Raw genomic sequence first — 17,646 nt, 5'->3', positions numbered from 1 at the left:
GTCTCCTTTTTACAGTAGATATTATATTGAACTATTTTAAAGCTGGTGGTAAGCTTTATTTGTCCCATTTTAGCAATTTCAGTACCAGTGATACTGATGTTTTTATAAATACAAGGACCTCATTGACCTATTCACAAAGATGGATGCTGTGCAATATTTCACTACATTAGCCTAATCAGAATTCTATGTAAAATCATGAAAAGATTCATAATGGATCTTATTCAAAATACCTCAAATGCCTAATTATATTACAAATGGAACAGTAGGGTTTGTTAAGGGGAGATCTTTCCTTTAGGAACATTCTTTGAATTAGTAGCATTTAGTGAAGGGCTGCCATTGGATTCTGCTTACCTTGGCTTTTAATTGATTGACTAAAACACTGCTTGACAAGAGGAAACAATATGACACAGTAGGGCTTACAATGCTGAATACTGAAAGACAGAACTTCAAGGCATATTTAAAGAGCAAAAGAGGAGAAGACCTTCATTATAAGCCCTACAACATCTGAGTTCCGTTTTCACTTGTCTATCGGTCAAGAGATACTTCTGTGAATCACTTTTGCTTGTCCTATCTGGCATTAAGCACTGTACTCATTCCTAGTGACAGATGCAGCAGGAAGAGTTTACCAGCATCATCTCTGACTGGTCAGTTTCAGGTTTAGATGCAAACTCCTATACTATTACATTCTGGACTGTTGCATTGGTCAGCATTCCACTCTGTGCAACAACCTACTGTTTAATACAACTCACAGCCATTTACCTTACTTCTTCAGTCATTTGTCTGAGACTACCTGCCTATCAAATAGACTTTCACTGGCATACACAGTATGAACACAACATACACACCACCTAAAACAAGGTAAATTTTGATTTTATTGTTTGCACATTGTTTACTTTCTTTGTTAGTTTACATAGTAGCCTTAACTTATTTCTTATCTCTGTGGTGTCCCTAAGATCAACCAACAGCAATCCGTTTTATTTGTACTTTATCTGCTATACCTGCAGTTATCCTATTACATTTTCATCCTGTTGCCATGTTCCCCAGATCTCTTATTACCTCTTCTGTATTAAGGGGGCTGCCACCTATGTGGTAATTCGTGGGTGTTTTGTTTTTCCCAAATGGGATGACTATGCATTTTTTTGGCATTTAGCTTGAGGCCATGACTTTGACACCAGTTGTCCTTCTCAGTAAGGCCCTTTTGGAGGATGCCCGTGTGAGCTGGAGAGTCAGTTTTGGCTCCCAGTTTGCAGTCATCAGCGAACGTGGTTAGCCATAGTCCTCCTGTGTTTGCCTGTACTTCTGAGAAGTACATGCTGAACAGTAGGAGTCCCAGGATCGAGCCTTGCAGGATACCACTTGTGACTGGTTTAGAGTCAGACCTGGAGCCTGCTATTCTTACCGTGTGAGTTCTGTCTGTAAGCCAGTTGGTAACCCATCTCGTGATGTAGGGGTTTATGTTTAGGCTGGTAAGTTTTTCTGTAATACCAGAGTGGGGAATGGTGTCGAAAGCCTTGGCAAGGTCAAGGTAGGCTGTGTGAACCACCTTTCCCTCGTTTATGGTCTTGGTGATTGTCTCGAAGAAGTCAACCAGGTTTAGCAGGCATGATCTGCCCTTAACAAAGCCGAACTGGGTCGGGTCAAGTGTTTGGAGGTTCCCAATGTCTTTGTTAATGAGTTCCATGATGATGCACTCCATAGCCTTGCAGACCAGGCTAGTCAGGCTTATGGGGCGATAGTTGCCAGGGTCAATTGTGGCCCCTCTTTTGTGGAGAGGAATAACCGTTGCTGTGCGCCATTCTATGGGCACATAGCCTGTGGAGAGGCTGAGGTTGAACAGCATGTTTAGGTGGTGGGTTAGTTCATTCTGTAGTTTGCACAAGACACAGCCTGGGATATCATCTGGTTCCATTGATGCTGTGTTTTTGGCTTTTGAAAGGGCTGTTTTCACCTGTGCATCTGTGATTTTTTTGGGACACTACACTTTTTCGGTATTGTTGTGGGCCCTTTTGGAGGTGAAAGGGGGGTGAAGTTTGCACTGAATCTATCTGACAGGATGTTGGCAATATCAGTAGGTTCAGTATATTTTGTACTATTTTGCACTAGTTCAGTGCATATCTGCGAGTTGCCACTTAGATTCTTAACATAGCTAAAGAAGGCTTTGTGGTTATCTTTTGAATCCTTGGCTATTTTTTTTTTTTTGAAGTTAGCCTTGGATGATTTCATGAGGGACCACAGTTTCTTACTGTACTGATCAGAGATGTCTTTCCTTCTTGGGATTTGCTTTTTTTCTGAACTAGTTTCCTCCTTCTATTGTATAGCCTGTTTATTGCAGGGGTCCACCAAACTGGTTTCCTTCTCTTAGAGGAGTGAGTCTTGGTTTTGCTAGGGATGGCACGATCCATGCATCCTTGTAGGTGCTCATAGAGTGCATTTGTAAAGGTTTCTGCATCTTGGGCAGCATTATCCTTTAGCGTGGGGGCTGTGAAACTTACCATCTCTGTCTTAAGTAAGGTGAAGTTTGCTTTAGAAAAGTTTTTTACTGTAGTTTCCTTAGTTGGGGGGGGGGTGGACATCCAGAGTGATTAGTTTATGGTCTGATCTAACCAGTACGGGTTGACCTCCAGTGTGGAACACTTGTCGCCCATGTTGGTGATGACCAGGTCCAATATGTTTTCACCTCTGGGAGTTTACCAGCTTATCCAGGGCATTTGAGTTGATGAATTCCAGGAAGCGCTGGGCCTGGGAATTTGTACTCAAGTAGTTTTCCCAGTGAATGGTAGGGTAATTGAAATTGCCCAATATCAGGGTGTTTGGTAGGACCTTCATGTTTTCCAGTGTCTCCAGAAAGGTGGAGTGGTGGTCTTGGGTCATGGAGGGTGATTTGTAGCAGGCCACAATTTGCATTGCAGATTTGCCCGATTTTAGTTGCACGTGGAAGATCTCAGAGGTATCATACTGCGCCACTAACCTGGAGGTGTAGGTATCCTTGATGAATATGGATACACCCCCTCTTTTGTGTTTCGGTCCGTGTTCTGTGGCCAAAACGTGTGGTATGAGTTGTAGCCCAGTAGTGCTGGGGTGCTCTCTGGAGCCTTGAACCAGGTTTCAGTTACTGCACAGATGTCGACGTTCTCCATACTGAGGAGTACTTCTAGCGCATGCATTTTGAGATTTAAACTCCTGCCATTGAGTTGCATAACCCTCAGTTTTTTGTTAATTGTGCTGTTTATGGAGGTGGGTTTGACTTTTGAGCCTTGCCTAAAAAAGGCACTATGGGGCAGCAAGAGCCTTGGCCAGTATTCAAAATCCTAGGGGTGACAGGTGCAAGCCGTCTCTTGTGAAGCAACGTGGCTTGTTGAGCATGTCCTCCTTCCACTAGAGGTGCTAATGTTTTTCATCTTGTCCTCAAAAGCATATTTCCCAATACGTACTTTTTCTGAAGTCACTTTCTCCCTGTTCAGACTCAACCATCTTCCTGTGATCACCGTCTATAAAACTCCTTTATAATCCACAAGAATCTACTTCTATCTATCTGTCTATCTATCTATCTATCTATCTATCTATCTATCTATCTATCTATCTATCTGTCTATCTATCTATTTATCTGTCTATCTAGATTATTACAGTCTGACTGCTAGTTATTTGCTGATCTTCCTAATAATTGTAAACATCATTATTCCTAAAATAACCCTACCCTGATGATACTGTGTTTTCATCTAAACTTATTTTATTTTCATTTGTTAACTGGGCTAGAATACCGGTCACAATGGACTGTTTTCATGTTCAGTCTGGGACAGTACAACAGAGAGAAGATAAGAAAGTTGTCATTTCTACACTGATGCATGCATAGTGATGCATAGTCATGAATAGTGAAAAATGTCTAATATGTAAACAGCCATCACTATCAAGAAATAGAACTAAAACTGAAGAAAAAGTACAACTTAGCATCCAACAAAAAGCATTCAAGCAGAAAGACAAAATTACATAACTGCTTAGAAATGCAGCACTTACATAACTATTCACTATATACAATGTATACTAAAGTATACAGGCTGGAGGAAATGTAGAGGGGAGGGAAAATTAAAGGAAAAGAGGAAAGTGGGAAAGAAGGGAAAGAATGGGTAGGGGTGACGATAACGTGGCCAAGTAAAGAGTGTAGTTTGAAGGTAATGAGCGGCTAGATGAAGGAGATTGCGTTTGTGTTATGCTGTATATTGTAAAGCACTTACAGGAGGTTTCACAACTCATGTATTCATTAAAATGGCTGTAGAAGGCTTGGTAGGAATGGTGCGATTGTATCTTTAGTGGGAGTAATTCCCAAAGGGTGGGGGCATTTGTTGAAAAATTGTGGTCAATACCCAGAAGTCTATTCAAGGGGCTAAAAGTTAGGAAGGGTTTTCATGGGACTGTACTCTTAGCTTACAGAAAGGTAAGTATATATTTCTGTTAATTTGATGGCAAAAGGTGGAAAGTCTGTTGATCTCAGATGATGGAGGCTAGGAGAAGAGTTTACATTTTTTAATTGGTAGTGATTGTCATTTTGAATTTGTGGGACACTGCAGTGATGTTGCCTTTTGCAGGTTAGGGAAGAGAATCTACAGATATGGTTACCTGTGGTTTGCAGGTAAGACATAATTTTTGTAAGCACTATATATGACTGAGAGGCTGTACTATAGCCATACCATCAAAATCCATTGGCCTATGTCCACAGTGGTAGCAGGTGAAGGGACTGGCCTATTTTTTGACCAGAAAACTAGGAAATTAAATTTTGATTTGGTGCAAAGATGGGATCTTGAAAGTTTAGGATTTGTTCAAGCCAGATACCTAGGTGTTTAAAGTTAGTGGTTGTTTGTAGCACTAGTTGTTTGATAAGGTGGTAGGCTTATTCAGTGCGAGTAATGGAAAGTTAGTGGTTGTTTGTAGCACTAGTTGTTTGATAAGGCGGTAGGCTTATTCAGTGCGAGTAATGGAAAGTTGTTTTTTTTGTAGTGAAGATCATAGACTTTGTCTTCTTGGTATTGACTATAAGTCTATTTAAACAGCCATTTACAGAGAAGGAAAAGGTATTTTTCATATTCTCATTTGATTTTGGTGGGGGGCTGGCTCTGCAGATGAAATGTCTTCACGTAAAATAGTAATAAGCAGTAGGATGACATGGGTAGTTGTTTAATAAATAGAACTGAAAATGCAGAGGATAAAATGTAACCTTGAGGCACTCCTTTCACTAAGGGTGAGGGAAGAAAAGAGGATCCAGTTTGTACTTTAGCATCTCGTGTGAATAGGACATTTAGGAACCATGGAGGAGAGACATGGCAGATATCATCTGAAATAAGAAAGTTTAGTAGAAGTTGATGGTCTACGAGTTTAGAGGCTTTTACCACATCAATGAAAATAACTGTTAAAAGCGTCATGCCTATATTAAGGAGGATATAATGAATGAGGTGCATAGGATTGTCAGTCTTCTATATCTAAATGAGAAGTCATGATGACACTGGAAAATGATGGTATAATTTGAATATATTCTGTAAGATGATTGAAGACTAGTTTTTCAAAGATTTTGACCAAGGTGGTTAGGATAGAAATCAGTCTAATGTCATTGGGGTTTCAGGCTTGTCTTGCTTAGGTATGGCGTTTACTGTTGCTTTTTTTTCTACAGTGTAGGCACTATATTGGAGGATAGAAGAACTCTGTAGAGATGCTGAGGGGTAGGAAATATATGAGCTTTCAATAAGACAATAATCTATGGCAGAAACTTAACTGCACTTGTTGAGGCATCAGTGGAGATTTTATCGATGTATTCTCAATATGTTTGCATGTTTGTTTTTTCTTTTTAGTTTTTTTAAAGAAAATCCTGATTTTCATTTCTTTTAGATATCTGTTTTGAGGCATGAGTTCCCATCGAACATAAACATGAGGTATGTTTAAAAGTAAGCCTTTATAGTGGAATTCTTGCATCAGCAAAGATAACTCTAAGAGGAGAAAAGCCTCTAGACATCTGTAATAAGTTCCCCCAGCCAGTATAAGTTAAATCTGGTAACCAAAACCCTAAAGTTCATTAGTAAGAAGGGCAGAAACAATTATGAACGTAAGGTCTCTGTACCACTAAAGCCAATCACAAGGCCTTATTCAGCTGTGTTGGTAAACACAGTCACACACATTAATGCACAGAGCTTGTATCTGTTTTCTCATTCTCTGACACAGAAGCCCTTGCTAGTATACTTAATGTTAAACTTAATTTGAAGTTTTCTCTGCTTGTTCATCCTACTTTTCCTCATAATCTCACACACACACACACACACACACACACACACACACACACACACACACACACACACACACACACACACACACACACACACACACACACACACACACACACACACACACACACACACACACACACACACACACACACACACACACACATATATATATATAGGGAGCAGTAAATGTGAGAATGATGGTACAATAATTCACCCCGGGGATCACCTCTGTGGCTCTGCTCGACATGGGCACAGGAAAATAATTTTCTTGGGTGGCGAAATCCAGGGTACCTTTTTGACTAGGCTTATATAGGCCCTATGGCTGATAGCCTAGTACCTACCTATGAACCTATAATCAAGTTTTTGAAATTCATTGAGTTATCAGCTTGCCAGTCATTCTTTTTAATTTATGAATTTCAATTTTCCAGAGCAGAGGAAGAAAGGAAGGATTATTTCTTTTGTGCTCCTCTGAATCCCATGATATCCCAATCCCAGTCCTATAAAGATTGCAACATGTCTGAGAATTACTGACATGACAGGTAGAGTAGTTTACACTGAAACAAAAAAAATCTACTGGGAGGTGTTATTCATCTTTTCAATAATTACTTCCCCTAGCTTCATCATTGTCATCTTTTGTTTCAGAAACAGTGGTCTCTGCCTGCTATATATTTAATTAATATTATGCGGATATTAGTACATTTCGACATATCATGATAAATACCACTGATGCTAAACCATGTGATAACAGTGTATTTTAACCTAAGGTCTCTTGTGCTTATTTAATTAAAGGAGGTAAGAAAAGATATACAGCCCATAGCAAGGAAGGCAAGCATCAGAAAATGGCTTTGGTTATGTGCCTTTTCCTTCTCTGACCATGGATGAGTTCTCAAAGACTCCTGGTTCTGTCAGAATCAAATAAGTAATAAAAAAACAAAAATACACAATTATTCTCATTTCCCATTATCCTCCTTACTTCTTTTGGGGTTAACTATTAGCCTACATGTGGAAGACAGTCAGGAAGACTCCTGTATAACATGACACCATGACCCCATGTGCAAAAATGGGAAAAAGAGGTTGGGAATGTATGGATGGATTAGAGTTTGGGAAGACATGTTCAAAACCAGCTTTCTAAGCAGTGTTGTTCTAAGAAACTTGATTATTATCTTAAATATATATAAATATGTAGGGTCTTGCTGGTGCAGAGCATTAGAAGGCTAGATATGCTAAACTAAAGGGAGTTGCAATCACTTATGAATTTTACAAGCATCTGATTTAGAACAAAATTGTGATCCACATAATTATGAGGGATATTTGACTTTTGCTGAAATGTAATGCATCACACCAATAACAGACTCTCTGCTGAGATGGAATCTTATGGCTGTGTGTTCACCATTTATGAGTTAGACACCAGAAAAGCTCTGATATACTTCCTGGGTCAAGCTGTAAATGATTAATCAATGCATTCCATTGAAATAAAACTTCTTTTAGAGAGCCTAAAAATAAATGAAATGTATTACAACTCTTGGATTATCTCAGACTGACTCAAAATAGAGAAGATACGCTTGCTATGTGTACAAGTGATAGAAACAATTTTGAATAACTAATATAGGGAGAGAAAGCAAGCTACTAAGCCTACATTAAGATTTAAGGAATTTAGAAGCAAAAAAACAAAAATGGGGTATCTAGTTTGCTACACATGCAATGCCAAAATACTAGCCAGAATGCTATTTTTTTGTAGATGCTGATCTGAAGCCTGTAGGCAAAAATATATTTCATATGCTTTTGCATGGTAGTGCATGGTCTGAGGTGATTACACTCCAATATCCAGAAAAGACAAATATGTTATCTGCTGATATAGTGTGAGACCTGATCTTAACAAATATTATGCATCACCTCTTTTGGTCGATAAGGTCGGGTCTCCTGCTAGGCAATCAAATCTGCCACTACTGACTAGCAAAGACAGTGGCAGAATAAAAAATACAATTGTTTTTACCTGCTGTTCATGCTGGTAATTTGTCCCTGCCTGACTTTCTCTTTTAGACTTAGAAATTAGCTAGAATAACAAGATATGTATTTACCTGCATTTTCTGAAGCTCAAATGTATGTCATTATTTTCTGAATTCAGTCTTCAGTAAATTGTCAGAAAACCATGGATTTTATGAGGACCAGACCAAATATATGAGGCAAAAATCTGGAGATTCTGTAAAAATCTAGACATTTAAAAGACATGGCAAGGGGTGTGTAAATATATCAGACTGCATTACACTGTCTTTTTGACAGTGCTCCTAATGTTTTATGGCTTTGAAAGATGGTAAAACACCGTTTTTTTGTAGTACATGGAGCAGATAAAGCCCCATGTACTACAAAGAATTATGATTGGATCTCCAATCATAACCTTTAATTATGTGTTCTTGACATGGATGCCAAGATTCACCTCTTGAGCTTCACTTTCAAGGTAAATTTCTTGGCGTCCACGTTGAGAACACATAATAAAAAGGTTATTATTGGCAACATGATCATAATCCTGTATTACAGAATGGGTCATAAAAATGATAAGTTGAGCTGTGATCTTTGCTTCCTTGAGATTGTATTGAATATTTGAGCATTATATAAAAGCATTCTTACACATAAAATACACACAAGATAGTGTTACCTCACTTATGACTTGTGACAATTTAAATATTATTTTTTCTTGTGAAATGAATACTTATTTGCCTGATCTATCTTCTTGCACATAACGTTTCCATTTAAGCCTTACCAAACATTACACTAATGTGAATTACTCTTTTCATTACATGAATTACTCTTCATTACGTGAATTACTCTTTTCATTACGTGAATTACTCTTTTCATTACTAAATACTGGCCACTTAACCGAGTGTGTTTCCTTCTATATGCACTCATTCAAAACCTCTATATAGGAATACTTCAACAAAACTTGGATTTGTTCCTGCATGAGCCCAGGCTGAGGTACTCTCATACCTTTTTGTAACTCTACTCTCTCTATCCCCACTACTAACTTACTCAGCCCTCCCTTCCTCTACACATACTCCCCTGAGATTACACTCATACCTTTTCTGCATCTATTCTTACTATTGCCTCTATCACACCCTCCCCTTCTCTACTCGTACTATCCTACACCTTCACCAATATAACCTGTTACCATATTTCATGACCTCTAGAATATTAATAATCATTATGATAATCAACTATTATATAAATAATGCTACATCTTCCTATTAGCAGGCTTTCCATATAATTTATACTTTAACACTATGACTTTTTATGTCTGAGTTTTTATTCTGACAAACTAATGTGTCGTTTTTCAAATTTTCTGCTTGAATGTTATGACTTTATTATGTCTGTCTAATTTTTCATTCTGTTAACCATATGTATCTGGAGCTTTCCTCCCTGGGCCTCAGCTGAAAATGGGTATCTCATGACCCAGTCAGACTTTTCGGTAAACAAATGCCAAATAAATAAATAAATATATCATTTTGTAACTCAGACCACAGGTATTGTCATATGCTTTCTAGAATGTTTATAAAAATGTGACAAAAATGTTCTGTATAAGTATATTGCAGTAACAGTAAACTAGGCATAATCTCTTGAATTTTTACTGATATACAGAATTATTAGTACATGTCATATCTGTGAACAAAACATATATGGAAAAATGTTAGAAAGCTCATCGTAATGGTTTCAGTGTAATGATAGTACAAATTAATATCTGCAGTACAGTAAAGCAGAAAAAAGATTGCAAGACAGTGAATAATAAAGCATAATATAAGTAAACATTGAAACATATCTGCACAAAACTCAAGCTATGCATGCATAAAATATAAACATAAATACCTTGATGAAACTGGCATTGATGTAATCTGAGTCATGGTCAGATGTTATCAGATGCAATTTTACTCTTGCATGATCATCTAGGAAGGAAACACAATATTATAGTCATATGATAGTGTGTTTGGTTTTGCACTTAAAAGAAAAAAGAAAAGAAAATTAACAAACCCTGGCACTTTTAGGAAATGAAGAACAGTATTTGTCAGTTTTGAAATACGAGTTAAATTAATTATTTACATCTCTATAAGACAGACTTTTAACAAGCAACTAAATATATATGTGTGTAGTGGCTGACTGTGTTACACAGAAGGAAAAAGCCTTGACTGTAACCAAGAAGACCTGGTATTGATCTGTGACCCAGGAGCAGGAGGAGCTGGACAGAGATACTTGGAATGACTAGCTAATGCAGGATGATGAGTCGCCAGTCCTGGGGTAAGGGATCCATCCAGACTCCGTGCGGTCCTGACACTGTAGAAAGGCTTGGTAAGACTGTGGAAATTACAAACAGTATCTGGCAAGTCAAAGACATGCTCACTAGGCAACATATGCAGTACCTTGGATGGGCATGCACAGAGGCATGTATGTTTGGTGCTTTTATCATGGTCATCCTGACAGCTGCCATTAAGGTTAAAACACATACAATTGCCCCCTATGTCTGCTTGAGTCGTATCCCTTTTTGCTAATGAGGGTCTTACTTTCCCTGTCACTGCAACTGAGAATTAATTGGTAAAATACTCCATCTTCTGCAAAGGATGAATGAATAGGCATTAAAGAGGAAAGACAGAATACGGTTGAACAAGACAGAATACGGTTGAACAATGGCAGAAAAAAAAGGTTGTAAAAAAGATGGGTGTAGCTATGGAATTTTTTTAATCCTGACATTTGTAACCATGAAAGGCACTTCCAACTGCCAAACGAACACAATCCATAGCTACTGGAATATATGTTCACTTTACAAAAAAAAGTTAAACTTAAAAAAAAAAAACAATCATATTCGCAATTGTCTTTTAATAGTTTGGAAACTATAACTAGAGTACATTATGCACCCACAATGCCATGTGTAAGAAAATATGTGGATGTGGTAGGAATTCTGGGGGGTGGGGGGTTAGGGACTGTGACAGTAATAGTCTTATATTTGGGTGGTACACACTGATGTATATATTTTTTTATTTCAGAATTATTATAGCAATGGCATAAAGAAAAGTGAAATCTTTATTAAAGAAAAAAATATATTGAATGATTTTATATCTAACTAATTATTTTATCATAGTCTCATTTTCCATACTTTTTATACATTTCATCATTCCTAATTTGCAACACATCTCAAAAGTGTTCATATAGGCGTACATTTGTTTCATCAAACAGTGATTTTATAAACACCTCTTGTGAAGGCCAGTGGAGAAAATGGACACTTTCCTTCTGGTTTCACATTTTATCCCTGGATTTTGTAACTTTGGAAGTAGTTATATTAGATGAAGTTTGTAAGAAGCATAAAAATGACAATTGCCTTTCAGGCTACGGGGAAAATCTAAACATCCAACAACATTTTTTATAAACAGATAATAAGTAAACATAACGTAAATCTTATAAATGTGCAATATTTCTCAAGTATCTTTTGAAGTATCTCAGACAGTAATTTTAAAAAAGACAAAACTGACCTTAAGAAAGGAAGACTTTAAAGTTAATTTGTTTTTGGGTAAGTAAATTATTACAAAACAAAAGCAACAAAGTTAAACTACCTTAACTTTCAAGCTAAAGTGTGAAATGATTAGTTTAGATACAATCTGCTAGTTATTCAAAATGCCTCTATATACCTGAATGTATTTATCAAATATGTCTTTGTCTATCATAAAGACCATCCTTTTGTACAGACAGGTACTGCGTCAAGTGAAATTACCTAAAAAGGTGAACTTGGGGTAGTGGGGTACAGTACAAGAAGGCTGGCAAAAGGACAATAAACATGGTCAGGGCAGCAAAGATGCAAACTGAAAGGGAGTTAGCAAAAGAGGTAAATAATGAGAACAAGGGCTTTTCAGATCTATCCATCCATCCTCAACCACTTTTTACCATTTTGCACGTGGATCGGGGTATCATTTCAACAATGACAATCATCTCATGCCAAGCTTTACAACGACGGGTGGCTAGCCCTGCCATGGTAGTTCATTTATACCACTCACTTGCACATACACACAATCACCTACAGCCAATTTAGAGTGTCCAGTCCACCTACTGCATGTCTTTGGAATGTGGGAGGAAACCAGAGCACCTGGAGCAAACCCACATGACATAAGGGAGGACATGCAGACTCCACAAAGAAAGCACCCCACCTAAAAATTGAACCAGAGAACCTCTTTCTGTGAGGTGACAAACCTAACCACTGCACCACCGTGGCTACCCAAACATATATGTTCTTGACAGGCAATTATCAGTACAAATTGTCTATTATAGAGTCAAATGTGGTATTTTATTCATTTTGCAATAGCTGCCTCATAGGCAAATAGAGGTAGAATGAAGACAGAGCAACTTGATTTCTGCATGGTTGAATGGTAGGATACAGAAAATGTGTGGTAAGGAGACAGTATCAGAAAGAAGGAAAGTGGCAAAGGGAATACAAAGTGATTATGTCCTGGGTGTTTAGTATGTCTTTAGTATATTTCGCTCAGGTATATCTATGGCAAAAAAAACAGGATTTACTCTTTCACTGATCATACAAAGAATGGAGCAGTAGAAAAAGATTGGGATGAATTCTAAAGAAGAATTTGGAAAAGTCAATGAAGCTGACAGTAAGCTATCAACTGTGGTTTAGCAAAGACAAATGCAAAGACCTGTATTCCTGCCACTGCAACCTTGGTGTGAAGTATCTGCTGGAGGAGAGAAAGAAAATGATCTGGAGGTATTGATTACACATATAATGAGAATTAAAGAAGATGGAAGGTGAGGGGATTGTAGTGGCAGCAGTAAACAGAATGCTGAATTGTATCCCCATGGGGGTAAATTCCATAAGCAAAGATATAAACCGGCCACAAAACAGGACCCTATTAAGACCAAGCTTTGAATATTGTATGATATTTTGGATGGCAAACAAGGGAGGGAGGGCATCGGCCTGATAGAAAGAATCCAGTGAAAAAATGCCTGAGTGATACATGGGATGGAAGGACTGGATAATGACCTGAGATTTGAGACACTTAAGATCTTATTATACATCAAAATGGACATAGACGATATGATGATGATGCACAACTCGTGTCCTACATCTGAAGAGGAAGGACAGAGGAGGAAAAAAGAGACACAGTAAGTGGGTTATAAGAACTGACAACTCACTGGATCTCTTAAAAGTGCAACTTCACAAATAATATTGTCGGCTCATATAAAAGACTGCTAGAATGTGTGGCGCAGATGAAATTGGCAAATGAATATAAGAGAGTATGGGATGGGTTGCAAAAGGATATGAAGGAAAAAGGATGGCGGGGAATTAGAATGTTAATACCCTTAGTTATAAGGGCAAGCATCATACATCTTTACACTCTTTTTGCCAGCTTGGTAAGTTTAATACAGTCCCCCCCCCTCCCCCAAATGTTGAAGCACATAGTGATATCTACGGTACAACATAAAAATAACTGCCTTAGGACATCAAAGGAAAAAATTCAAATGTCAGTCACTTTCTCTACCCAACTTTTCTGAACAAGGAAATCCCATTCCTTTTTAATACCTCTTTGCATGGGAAATAGACCCTGAATTAAAATAATTTCATTGCGTATAAACACTTGATACCAAGTGATACAAAATTAGACCTTTCTTTCCTTCTTAAAAGTGTTAAAACCTGAAGAAGCGTGTATTTTGAGCACGTGAAAGTGCTTGTTTATTAAAAGTCTACTTTATTTTACTCCGTGGTGGTTTCGCTTCCATTGTTTATTCTATAGTTTACCTTGTTTTACGTTGTGGAAATGGACCTTTGGTGGATAGTTGTTTCTCTGCTTTTCTGTTTGCTTCTTAAAAGTGTAATGATTTTCTTGGAGCTCTGATTCCCCATCTGTTATCCCCAAGTTCCATTTCAGCTGTATTTATCCTGTTCTTCACTTTTTTACTGGGTGGGTCAGATGGGTACACTGCTTTTATTGTAGGAAACTGACAACATATCTAGTCTTAGAAGTGTGCTGCAGTACCATAACTGTACTAAAGAAATCTTGTCAATATCAGTGTATGACCACTGAGACAGAAAAGCACATTGTTTTCCTTGTCTTGTATATCCACAACAAAAAATTGCAATTTAGAGACATCAAATAAAGTTATTTGGTATTACTAAAATGATAGTTTGTCATATAGTGCTAATTTGTATTGTATAGGTATTACATTAAATAAATAAAGCAGTATCAACTTTAATTTGAGATAATTAGTTGATTTGTCTTTTGATTACTATAGCTAAATCTAACTTATGAGCTGTACCTCCCTTGTGTCACCCCTTTATAGTCTCCATCTCTTTCTATCCTTATCCATTCTCTATCTCTTCGCATTTGCTTTGCCTCCAGGCATTAACAGGTGTCCCTGCTTTCTTATTACTTCTGGGCACCTGTTATATGTTGTGGCTATGGTGAGGATCAGTTGATACTGCTGGCACAAACCAACAGACAACAGAACTCTGCTGCTAATCAGCCTCACCATCACCCTGGCTGCACACCGTTACTGTCTGCAAATAAGATATATAATTGACTGTATGAGATGCACTGCAAAATCACATAATAGTATAGCAGTTGCAGTGTATGTGTGCTTGGTCCAATGTAAAGAGGTATGCTTATATCAATCTTTTGTTTATGTGCAAACCAGAGGTAATTTACTCTTAATGGCCTATCATCACTTGGTTTCAAGGTGTGCATTTGTCTTTTCTGCTCCATCTAGATGTTGGCACTTGGTTTCAATGTGCACATTACTCTTTTTTAATTCCATCTAGATGCTTAAGCAGAGAGCTTCTCCTGATATTCATATCACTAGATGGCTCCACTGCAGAAAGATAGTGCATCCATTCTCTCTCTTATTCCATTCTGTAGCATTTCAGGCATTGGAAGTATTTCCTAAATGTAAAAGTACAGAATTACCCTCTTTCTTACCTAAATCATACGGGTGCCAACTGAAGGGGGAAAAATCATACGTAATGCAGTCAATTGGCACCTGCTACACTGACTCACACATACTCACAAGTACACAAGTCTTGACAAACAGACATACACACATATACATACACAAACACACACACACACACACACACACACACACACACACACACACACACACACACACACACACACACACACACACACAAATGCTTACATAGACCAGGAAGCACAGACCATATAAAAGGCTACAAGATTTGCACTGGAGATCCACTTTGGAACAGTGTCTAGACTATGGTATATTCGAGAAGTAGTATCTTCTGAAACTATGCAACTTGCATTTATGTTTCACACTTCAGTTATGGAGCAGATTATACAGCACTTCAGGAGACGTCATTAAGTCATTTAGAGTCTATATTCATATGGCAGACAGCAGAAATAATTGAAGCTTAAGGACTGCTAATGAGCTCCATCCTGTGTTCCAGGGTTTTATTCTTTCAGCCTCCATGTGTCTACAATGTTGCCCTGAGGAAGTCACTTATCCACACCATACTGTCATATTACCACTGAAAAGGGCAATAAAGAGTTAAGCATCAAGCACATACAAAGTGCTATGGGAAAGCTGCAGGCTTAGTATTACTTAGTATGTATTCAGATATTGTGAAGAGGCATGGCTATACCCAGTCACACCTAAAAGATCTAAGGCAAGCTGTGGACTGAGAAATGGGTTTCCTGGTTATCAAATAAAGTAAAAACAAAGTTTTCTAAATCATAAATAGAAAGGTTGTTCATGGGGGGCAGCCACATGAAGTAGAACTAACAAATAAATCATGCATTATCTACAGTAGAAAATGTTTCATGTTAGGTACACCCTCAGCTGGTTTTGTATGATTACTACATTTGTCTGTGACAAGAGAAACATGTGCTGCAATGTTCATAGATAAACAGCTTTTGGATTGGTATGGGACATTGTGATTTTAGGCAGAAAGCAGTGCCCTGATTAAATAAAGCAACACTAGTCAGTTATGTTACATTTAACGGCAGACTCCATGAGATGAAAATAAATTAAGTCCAATGATGCTAATCATCTTCTTAGTTTAAACATACAGATATTCAAAAATCATAAGCTGGTTATGACAATACTTACATTGGTACTGCACTTCTGCTCTATAAGTTTCTATTGCCTTGATTGTAAAAAAGGTTATCAGAATTTGTCTACTATAATATGTTCCAATGCCTCTCTTGCAAATCTACTAACTACCACCCAACATAGCTTCACCAAAGTCAAAAAATGGCTTGCCAACCATCTCCTGATCTTAAATCCAAACAAAACCAAGTTACTTCTCTTCTACCCAACCAATAGATCTCCGACTGAAAACTTCACTGTAAAATCCAATAATGGGACCATCATCTCCCCAGACACCTATACAAAGCTATTAGGAGTAAACATTGACAATAAACTCAGATTTGATATACATATCAACCAAGCCAATAAGTCAGTCAACAAGAAACTTGGGACCCTATATAGAATTAAAGCCTTCCTTACCCCGAATGCCAGGGCAGCCACAGCCCGTTCACACCTTCTCTCTACCCTACTATATGCCTCTCCTGTCCTCACTCACCTTAACAAATCTGATCTGGCCAAGCTCTCATCCTGCTATAATCACATTGCCAGGTTCACAGGCCTACCCTACAGAACACACCACTGTACTAACCTGAAAAAGCTTGGATGGATAGAATTCCCACACCTTCTTCACCAGTCCCAACTCATAGAGGCCTTCAAAATCCTTAAACAACCTGAGAATACCCCAGCACTAAAAACTTAATGACTCCCTACTCCAATATAAGCTGCCAGCAAACAGACTCTGTGTCCAAACAACTAAATCTCTCAACCTAGGTGGTGATTTGCCAACACCACTGGTAAAATATGGAACTCTCTCCCAAATAACATCACACTTGCAACTTCTCTAAGTCAATTCAAAATAGTCTAAAACTCCACTTCAAGTCACACTGGCTATGTCCTTGCTCAAACCCAGACTAGCTCTGTGCCATTAACTAAAACATAAACAACTAGCTAAGATGATAAGTACTTTGTATACTGTGATAAAGAAATATGTATCCTGTCTAACTCTCTGTCATTATACTGCCTACCGTCCTTGCTAATATGTTATTAATGTTACATTTGTAGTAATCTCAGAAATAGTAATGGCAGTCTTGTACTTGTATGTAAATAGCCTACGTTTTTGTTAAGTTCTTTCAGCTCATTTACTGTACCTAATTATCAATGTAACTCTGTTGGAGCTTTTCTCCCCGGGCCTCCGCTGAAAAAAGACATGTATCCAGTCGGACCATCCCGGTTAACAAATGTAAAATAAATAATAATAAATCATTTTTTCTTTTTGTGGCGTGTTTAGGTGATAGATAAATGG

General features: G+C 37.9%; 1 protein-coding gene across 1 annotated transcript in view; it reads right to left on the bottom strand.

The window, feature by feature from the left end:
- The window catches only part of PTPN22 (protein tyrosine phosphatase non-receptor type 22), a 195,578-nt gene extending 185,380 nt beyond the window's left edge, over positions 1-10,198 (bottom strand). Inside the window, exon 1 of the mRNA XM_044076163.1 lies at positions 10,119-10,198. The gene's annotated coding sequence lies outside the window, so the exon portion shown is untranslated. The remainder of the gene's footprint in view (positions 1-10,118) is intronic.
- Positions 10,199-17,646: the final 7,448 nt, after the last annotated feature.

This window comes from Protopterus annectens, chromosome 7.part0 (genome assembly GCF_019279795.1).
Source record: "Protopterus annectens isolate FY-2018-M chromosome 7.part0, PAN1.0, whole genome shotgun sequence".
NCBI lineage: Eukaryota > Metazoa > Chordata > Ceratodontiformes > Protopteridae > Protopterus > Protopterus annectens.
This window is presented reverse-complemented; position numbering and strand designations above follow the sequence as displayed.